This window comes from Mastomys coucha, unplaced genomic scaffold (assembly GCF_008632895.1).
Source record: "Mastomys coucha isolate ucsf_1 unplaced genomic scaffold, UCSF_Mcou_1 pScaffold1, whole genome shotgun sequence".
Lineage (NCBI taxonomy): Eukaryota > Metazoa > Chordata > Mammalia > Rodentia > Muridae > Mastomys > Mastomys coucha.
In genome coordinates this window covers 63,855,229-63,864,223 of record NW_022196891.1, presented here as the reverse complement: position 1 = coordinate 63,864,223, position 8,995 = coordinate 63,855,229, and the positions used below count along the sequence as shown (strand labels likewise).

The 8,995-nt window shown below is 45.3% G+C and overlaps 1 long non-coding RNA gene across 2 annotated transcripts in view; it reads right to left on the bottom strand.

Annotated features, from left to right (window-relative positions):
• Positions 1 to 8,132, bottom strand: part of LOC116070986 — an 84,465-nt gene extending 76,333 nt beyond the window's left edge. For both annotated transcript variants that reach the window (XR_004110658.1, XR_004110659.1), the window contains exon 1: positions 7,947 to 8,132. This is a non-coding gene — a long non-coding RNA (uncharacterized LOC116070986). The remainder of the gene's footprint in view (positions 1 to 7,946) is intronic.
• Between the last annotated feature and the right edge of the window lie 863 nt (positions 8,133 to 8,995).

Sequence of the window (8,995 nt, the reverse complement as noted above, 5' to 3'; positions counted from 1 at the left end):
AAAAAAAAGAATATGGGCAATATTCTAAACTCTAAAATTACAACAGCTGGCCCAATCAGAATATTTCTTTCTATAATAAAATTAACAAGTCTCATAGATATTAAAAATAATTTCTTATCAGAATGTATGCTCTTTAAGCTTCAGACTATTTGTGTGTGACACTGCTGTAACCTTGTTAGAGGGAAAGAAATGAATAATATGCCATGTTATGCTACATTGAGTATCAGTGTGAGGCAGTGTGGACCGCCACTAGAATTTGGACCTTCAGCTGACAGGTTTTCCTCATGAGCCAATGAGCGGAAACAGAATCTGAGTCTGCGAGAACACTCGACCTCTGAGGGCTCCAGGAGACTCCTACGACTCACTTCAGAGCTTGATGTGTTTCTCTTCCACATCTGTCTTCCGTGTGAGTAACAGTCCAGACGACCTGTGATGCTCACCAAACAAGAGGCGCGCAGGTCCATGTCTACAAGTTCTGCTGCCTGCTGTTGGGACCTGCTTGTGTGTTCACTAAGAAAACCGCCAATACTGAAACTTACTGTGTTTCCAAAGACTCCTCTTTTATTGACTCAGTTTCTCCTCGGCCTCTCTCCATGGGCAGTAGCAGCGTCTTGTGGACAGACGCTGAAGCGGAGGTCGGTTTACAGTTTCCGGTTAATGGCCCAGTTTCTGGCTATCCTCCTGTATGTACTTCAGGTTACTGTGACACATTGTTTCTACCTCTAACACGAACTCCTAGAGGAATTGAGCCTCAGCGTCTTTGTTTTCCCTTGTCACAGAGTGTTATCTGTGGTCTTCACACTGTCCCCATTCCAGACAATGTCCCACCTTCACACACCCCAGGGAGACCAGTGTGTTCCACGGACCAACGTTGATTCCTCAGGGTAGCATTTGAGACATGCAGCCTCAAAGACACAAGGGTCAGGGTTGGTGGGGCTTCCAGGCCTCGGGGCCTGAGCAGCAAATGTGGAGCATGGGCTGTATATGAGCTGGAATTCAATTCTGGCATCAAATTCCAAGTGACATGGGGCAAGTTATTAACTTCTTATCCCTCCTAATGTAATTCATTTAAATTAAATTCATATTATTCATTTTGATGTCTTTATTCATCCAAAAACTTAATGCTTAATATTTAAATGTTATAGAAAAAAATAAATGCAGTACGTGGCATATCTTGAAATGTTTTCAGTTGCTCTATTTCACGCATCATTGAAGAAACTTTTAATGACGCCATCCTTAACTCTTTCTTTACACTCAACCGTCCTGCACTGGCTGGTTTTGTGTGTCAACTTGACACAAGCAGGAGTTATCACAAAGAAAGAAGAAGCTTCAGGTGAGAAAATGCCTCCCTGAGATCCAATTTGTAAGGCATTTTCTCAATTAGTGATCAAGTGGGGAGGGCCCATGGTGAGTGGTGCCATCCCTGGGCTGGTAGTCTTGGGTTTTATAAGAAAGCAAGCTGAACAAGCCAGGGGAAGCAAGCCAGTAAGTAACATCCCTCCATGGCCTCTGCATCAGCTCCTGCTTCCTGACCCGCTTCAGTTCCAGTCCTAACTTCCTTTGGTGATCAACAGCCATGTGGAAAACTGAATAAACCCTTTCCTCCCCAACTTGCTTCTTGGCCATGATGTCTGTGCAGGAATAGAAACCCTGCCTAAGATACATCCAAAAATATAAACCACAGGAGGAGCCCAGAAATGCAGCTGCTAAAGCCCCTAGGCACCAATGTCAGAATGACCACAGTTCAAACTCTAGTCTTACCCCATAATGCTAAGTAACACTGGACAAGGTGACTCACCTGGCCCTGTATAAGGCAGAGTTCACCAAAGGAACAAAAGGTGAGTATGAAAGGAACCCATTAGATAGGCTCATGCAGTTAGGGTTGAATGCTCCCACAAGGGCCATCAGCAGGCTGGATAGCCAAGGAAATCTGCAGGTATTCAGTCAAAGAGGATAAGAGCCTCGGGATATTAGAGAAGCCAGGTGTTGAGGCTGAAGGCCCGATGAGCTTGGAGAGCCACCGGGAAAAGGTTGAAGAATCTGGAATCTGATATCTGTGGGTAACACCAGCAGCTGCCACAGAAGGTTAAGAGCCAACAGGAGATGTCTTCTGCCTTCTTCTGTCCCTTTCAATCTAGGCTCCCAGCCTGCTGGATTGTGACTCAGAACAGCTATCCTGATCTCAGTCTGCTGACACACTACCACTGTTCCCTGGAAGCAAGTCGCAGATACACAAGCGTGTGTACGCTTTGCCAATTCTCTAGTCACCCTGCCCCCTGCTTTGGTCAGGATGACAACCAGAATCTTTTACAGTTTTCATCCTTGATGAGTGAATCGTTAACAGACCTTACCCCACAGAACACGTGTAATGAATAAACAAACACAGCAGGAGTGGAGCTTCTTAGTCCTGTGCTTTGTAAGTGCTAACTGACATGAGGACGATCATCCTCCACTGCATCCCAACCTCCTGAGGAAGTCAGAAATACAAATTAGGTCATGGTCTTTGACAAGGTAGCATGAACAGACAGCTAAAAAAAAAAAAAAAAATAGTTTGATTGGCAGAATCATCCTTTCAAAGCAATAAAACTCATGTAACTTTCCTGCTTGTTTAGCCAAGGCATTCAGGAATTCCCACTAAGAGTGCTTTTAAATGATCTAACCTTTCCTGCACTATTTGTTAGGGACATCATACATGACATCAGCTGAATGCGAGTGGCTTCTAGTTGATGTCATTCTTTTCACAGTAATTATGTCCTGAGTATTAAAAACAAAGGTAACCCTAGACAGTTTTATTAGAAAGGAAAACCAACCATCCGTGGGTGCCTGGAACTGGTAGAGGAATTCTATATGAACACACCTTTTGGAAGACCCACTCGTGTATATAAGGAGCAGTTAATGAAGTTTCTGAGAATAGATCTTTTGAGGTATTTATGGTAAATAAAGTACACAGAAAGACCCATTTCCTCTCTGAAAAAAAAATATTGGGAACATCATTTTCCTTTAGACTCTATAAAATGGTCTTATAAACTCCTTGTGATGATTTGAGTAAAACACATAGACTCGTGTGTTTGAATGCTTAGCCCAGAGGGAATGGCATTATTTAGGAGATGTGACCTTGTTGGGGTGGGTGTGACCTTGTTGGAGGAAGAGTGTCACTGTGGGGGTAGACTTTGAGGTCTCAGAAGCTCAAGCTACACCCAGTGTGACACACAGTCACTTCTGCTTGCATATCAAAATATATAACTCCCGGATTCTTTTCCAGCACCCTTGTCTGCCTACACACTGCCATGTTGATAATGGACTAAACCTCTGAAACTGTAAGCCAGACCCAATTAAATGTTTTCCTTTATAAGAGTTACCCAGGTCATAGTGTCTCTTCACAGCACTAGAAACCCCACCTAAGATACTCTTATATAATATAGAAAGAATATAGAGAACTCTTGACCTATTCACTTGCTCAGAGGATATGCCATGTCCATTCCAACTTCTTCGTCTGACATTTTCTGCTAAATCCCTGCCTGGTATTCTCATGCCAGTGACTTCTTTCTTTGCCCTCCTTTTAATATATATCCATTCTATGAGTTCTGTTTCCTTAGAGAACTCTTGAGTAACAGCACCACCCTTAACTGGAGAACCTGTGTCTGCTACACTGCTTCAGATACGTGTGAGAACAGCTCACCTCAAACTATTCTCAGGTTACTCTATGAGGTCAGGAGCAAACACAACAGAGAATGGGCTATTGGCTTAGGTGTGGTTTAATTTAGATATGTGTCCCATGAAGGAAAGGAACTTGAAAGATGAACAAAGGGACAATGTGATCTTTCGTACAGACAGCAGTTTAGAACATTGCACTAAGTTCATATAGAAATCTGAGTTTCTATAATAGTGTAATTAAGCAGTAATGATCGGCCTCATGACAACTAGATAAGCAACGTGCCCATATCCAGAGAGCAGGAGCCCTCTTCTACCTGCACCTGTGCACATGCCTCCCCCACCAGCATCCCTCTTCTCACATCAACCACATAGAAAAGGAAGACACTGCAGCCTTAGTGCCTCACACACATATGCATTAGTAAATTCAAAGCAGAATAAGAACTCAAGCCACAAAGGAGTTTTTATTTAGTTGGTTGGTTGTTTTTTTTGGGGGGGGGTTGTTTTTTGCTTTTTGGGTTTTTTTGGTTTTTGGTTTTTGGTTTTTTCTTCGAGACAGGGTTTCTCTGTGTAGCCTTGGCTGTCCCGGAACTCACTCTGTAGACCAGGCTGGCCTCGAACTCAGAAATCCGCCTGCCTCTGCCTCCCAAGTGCTGGGATTAAAGGCGTGCACCACCACCACCAAGCCACAAAGGAGTTTTATAAGAAGAGCAGTGAGTTTTAAGCAGATGAAAGTGAGGGGACGGTCAGTCACTATGTAAACTTGCACTTTAGACACGTTTGCTTCAGTGCACATGTGACTCTGGAGCGGTGTAAATACTAAGGGGTAAAGAGGGTCATACAACTGCTTCAAAACACCAGAGCAGCCTAGATGTTTTTCATAATGTAACAAGAATACTTCTTTTTGCTGCTGATAGAAATTCACATTTTCCCACTGTGAAGCTAACCTAGTCTTGCATCTTGTTATTTACTCTCTCCTACAGAGGTAAATGTATATAACTGTAGTCTGTGCAAGAATAATTTGGCAGTTTCCACTGGGCCACATACAACTGAATAACTCAAGAGAACAACAACCAGCAGCTAGAGAGATGGCTCAGAGGTTAAGAGCACTGACTGCTCTTCCAAAGGTTCTGAGTTCAAATCCCAGCAACCACATGGTGGCCCACAACCATCTGTAATGAGATCTGATGCCCTCTTTTGGGGTACCTGAAGACAGCTACAGTGTACTTACATATAATAAATAAATATATCTTTGTCCCAGCACTTGGGAGGCAGAGGCAGGCAGATTTCTGAGGTCGAGTCCAGCCTGGTCTACAGAGTGAGTTCCAGGACAGCCAGGGATACACAAAGAAACCCTGTCTCAAAAAAAAAAAAAAAAAAAAAAGACAACAACCAAGAAGGATTTAAGAAAAGGAAATTTCTAGAAGCTGGTGGAAATTCTTCCATAGCACAGTTCACTAACTCTAAGGCTGGGAAAGAGACAAACCAGCCCATAGACTGTTCAAAACAAGCTAAAGTAGTTCTACACTTAAATGTAATTAATGTCAGCTAGTCACATGGATACATTTCTAGATTTTTCATAATGTTAAAAAAAATTAGAAATCTTAAAAAGTTGCCAGAAAGTGCCAATGTCTGATTAACACACATTAAGAAATATAAGACCACCGGGCGATGGTGGCACACACCTTTAGTCCCAGAACTTGGGAGGCAGAGGCAGGTGGATTTCTGAGTTCGAGGCCAGCCTAGTCTACAGAGTGAATTCCAGGACAGCCAGGGCTTCACAGAGAAACCTTGTCTTGAAAAACCAAAAATAAATAAATAAATAAATAAATAAATAAATAAATAAATAAAAGAAATAAAAGACCAAAAACTCAGGTGACAGCAGATGCTGGCGAGGATGTGGAGAAAGAAGAACACTCCTCCATTGTTAGTGGGATTGCAAGCTGGTACAACCACTCTGGAAATCAATCTGGCAGTTCCTCAGAAAATTAGACATAGTACTACGTGAGGACCCAGCTATACCACTCCTGGACATATACCCAAAAGATGTTCCAACATGTAATAAGGACACATGCTCCACCATGTTCATAGCAGCCTTATTTATAATAGCCAGAAGCTGGAAAGAACCCAGATGTCCCTCAACAGAGGAATGGATACAGAAAATGTGGTACATTTACACAATGGAGTACTACTCAGCTATTAAAAACAATGAATTCATAAAATTTTTAGGCAAATGGATGGAACTAGAAAATATCATCCTGAGTGAGGTAACCCAATCACAAAAGAACACAGATGGCATGCACTCTCTAAGAAGTGGATATTAGCCCAGAAGATCGGAATACACAAAGTACAACAAACCACAAGAAACTCAAGAAGAAGGAAGACCAAAGTGTGGATACTTTGTTCATTCTTAAAAGGGGAACCAAATACCCATGGAAGGAGTTGCAGAGACTAACTATGGAACAGAGACTGAAAGAATGTGGGATCTCTACAAAGAAGTTAACTTCAATTGGGAGAACCTATGAATGAGCAGACATGTAACGAACTTGAAATTATGTCAGACAAGCATGGCAGGCACTACGGAAGAGGAGTCAGAGATAGGGAGTCATGGGAAAATACTTTTGAAGCTTAAAAGAAAGCCCTCAGATGCCCCTGTGAAATTTGGGTGAATAATACTCCAGAAAAAAAAATCCCCTACAATTAAGTACTGAGTCATAACGAAGAAAATTGGTCTGAAAACCTTCCAGAAATCTCTTAAATCTAATAAAAGCAAAGCAAAGCAAAACAAAACGAAAACAAAAACCCTTCACCTTCGTGGACACGAAACCTCTGGTGACTGGAAGGTTGTCATGGTAAACATGCAGCCAACTGCCAAGAGTAAGGATGTAAAGGGCAGGAGAAAGCCAATAGGCACCTTGAAAGGGCAGCTGTGGCATAAGCCAAGGCCAGAGTGTCCAAAAGCCGATCTGACTCCTGGAGTCTGTGGACCATCAGGATACCTTCTCCACTGTCTTCCCTTCCGCCAGAACAGTCTTCAAAAGTGAGCAGCCCCGAGGGGCATCGGGTGCACCACACTGCTCGACCACCATTGATAGCCTCAAAATGGGAGACGAGACCTGAGTCTACGGGGAGATAAACATCGAGACCCTGGTACACATACTCAACTTGATGCATGAGAAATTTTCAAGGCCTGCAGCCCAAGACTTGGGCCCAGAGGCAGGGCAGAACCTCCAGAATTCAGATTCTTCCCCTGTTCCTGCACCTGGGTGAATGTGTGCCTTTGGACTTGTACTTCAGGCATGCCATCAGCTTACCATGAGTGTAGAAGAAGCGGTCGCACCCTTTGGAAGGAAAGGGCAGCTGAAATAAAGGGTCTTTAATTTCGGAGGCCTAAGCATGCCTTCTTCAAGTGGCAAACATCGGAATCAGGAAGATGGAGAGCTGTCTGTTGTCCTCCGTGAACTTTGTGGATCAGACTGTGAACGCGTCGTTGGTTGGCACCACCGCAGACAGAAATTGCCCTAGCCAGTCCCCCCACCCACCACAGCTACTTCCAATGCAGAGTAATCTGACCCAGAGGAACGTCAGCAGGCTCTCCTACCCTGACGCTCACATGACTGAGAGGGAGGGCAATGAGAGAACGGGTGGTTGCTGGGATTTTGATCCTGGCCCTGCTCCTGGGTTTTCAAGATTGCGTGACTCACTGCTAGTAGTGGATCCCACAGCTGTCGTGAGCCTTACAGAGGAGTTCAATAAACTTAAAAAAACAAAGATGAGACCGCTCACACACCCAGAGACAGAAGAAAAGCCAGCAGACATGTCAGGTGGGCCCTTTCTTATTTAATATTCTTCTGACAAGTTACCTAGTGTGTGTGCATGCATAGTTCGCATACATGTTGCTGTTGATACTGATACAAGTTCACATTGAGTGTAGAGGCCAGCGGTTGAAGTCAGGTGTCTTCCCCAATAGCTTTTCATTCTCTCTCTCTCTCTCTCTCTCTCTCTCTCTCTCTCTCTCTCTCTCTCTCTCTCTCTCTCTCTCTCTCTCTGTTTTTTCGAGACAAGGTTTCTCTGTGCAGCCCTGGCTGTCCTGGAACTCACTCTTGTAGACCAGGCTGGCCTCGAACTCAGAAATCCCGCCTGCCTCTGCCTCACAAAGGCTGGGATTAAAGGCGTGTGCACCACTGCCTGGTTTATCTTATCTCTTGATATAAGATATCTCACTAAAACTATCAGTGACCCATCATTTGGCTAGTTTGGCTCCCGGACAGCGCCAGGGATCTGTCTGTCTTTACCTGTGGAGCGGTGAGCTGTGCACAGACATCCTGGTCCCCGGTTGAACACAAGCCTGGAACCCCGATGACCCTAAGGGACGGCAGGTTGTTTGGCCATGCCTCTTGGGCCCCTGGCTGCTGTCGCAGCTACAGCTTCCTACAGCTTCCCCACCCCCACCCCTAGAGAGATGCGTAGCCATCAGTCATATAGACAATGCCCCAAGCTCCTGGTATTCTGTCTGGACTCCACCCCCACAGTTACCTGGCAACAGCCAGATATGCTCCTCCCCACAGTTACCTAGCAACAGCAGGGTAGACCCAATCCACTATAAAAGGGGCTGTTTGCCCCCTTCTCTCTCTTATTCTCTTGCTCTTAACCTTGCTCCCTTGCCCCTCTCTCCGCCTTCCCTTCCCCTCCCCTCCACGTAGCCATAGCCGGTCTCTGCTTCTCTACTCTCTCCCTGCCTTCCTACAATAAACGCCTTAAAAGCGTGGACTGCCTCTTCTCATCTGACCCGGTGCTGGAGCAATAGAGCTGTCCCGCCCAGAAGCTTCCCTGTGCTTCAGCCACAGCCGCTAGCTGAGCCAAGCTGCTTACCACCAAGCTGCCCGCCCAAACAAGCCTAGGACTCTCAACCCCACAGTAACCAGCCGGAGCTCTCCCCCTGCCCGTTGTCCTTCAGCCCCTGGGCCAGAGTCTGGGGCCATACAGCGGAGTCTGGGATGTCCGAGAGTGAGAACCTGTAGTCTCTGGACTCTGTGCAGGCCCAGGGACCCCAGAACTGGCTCTTCTGAGATACCCAGCAGCATCTGTGGTGCAGTTCTGCGGGGGCTCCAGATTGTGCCTTTTCCCACACCTGGAGAGGGGTCCTGTGGCTTCTCACAGCCCAAAGTTCTCTGACACTCGCCCGGGGGTGCCATAGGGTGTGCACAGTCAAACTCCCTGAGTCCACCTAGTCCAGTGGCCCAAGTCGTGGGCCTGACTCGGGACCCCATTTTGACCCATATTTACCTTCTAATAAAATGAGATGTACAGAACCACACCTGGCTTTTTTTTTTCTAATGTGCAT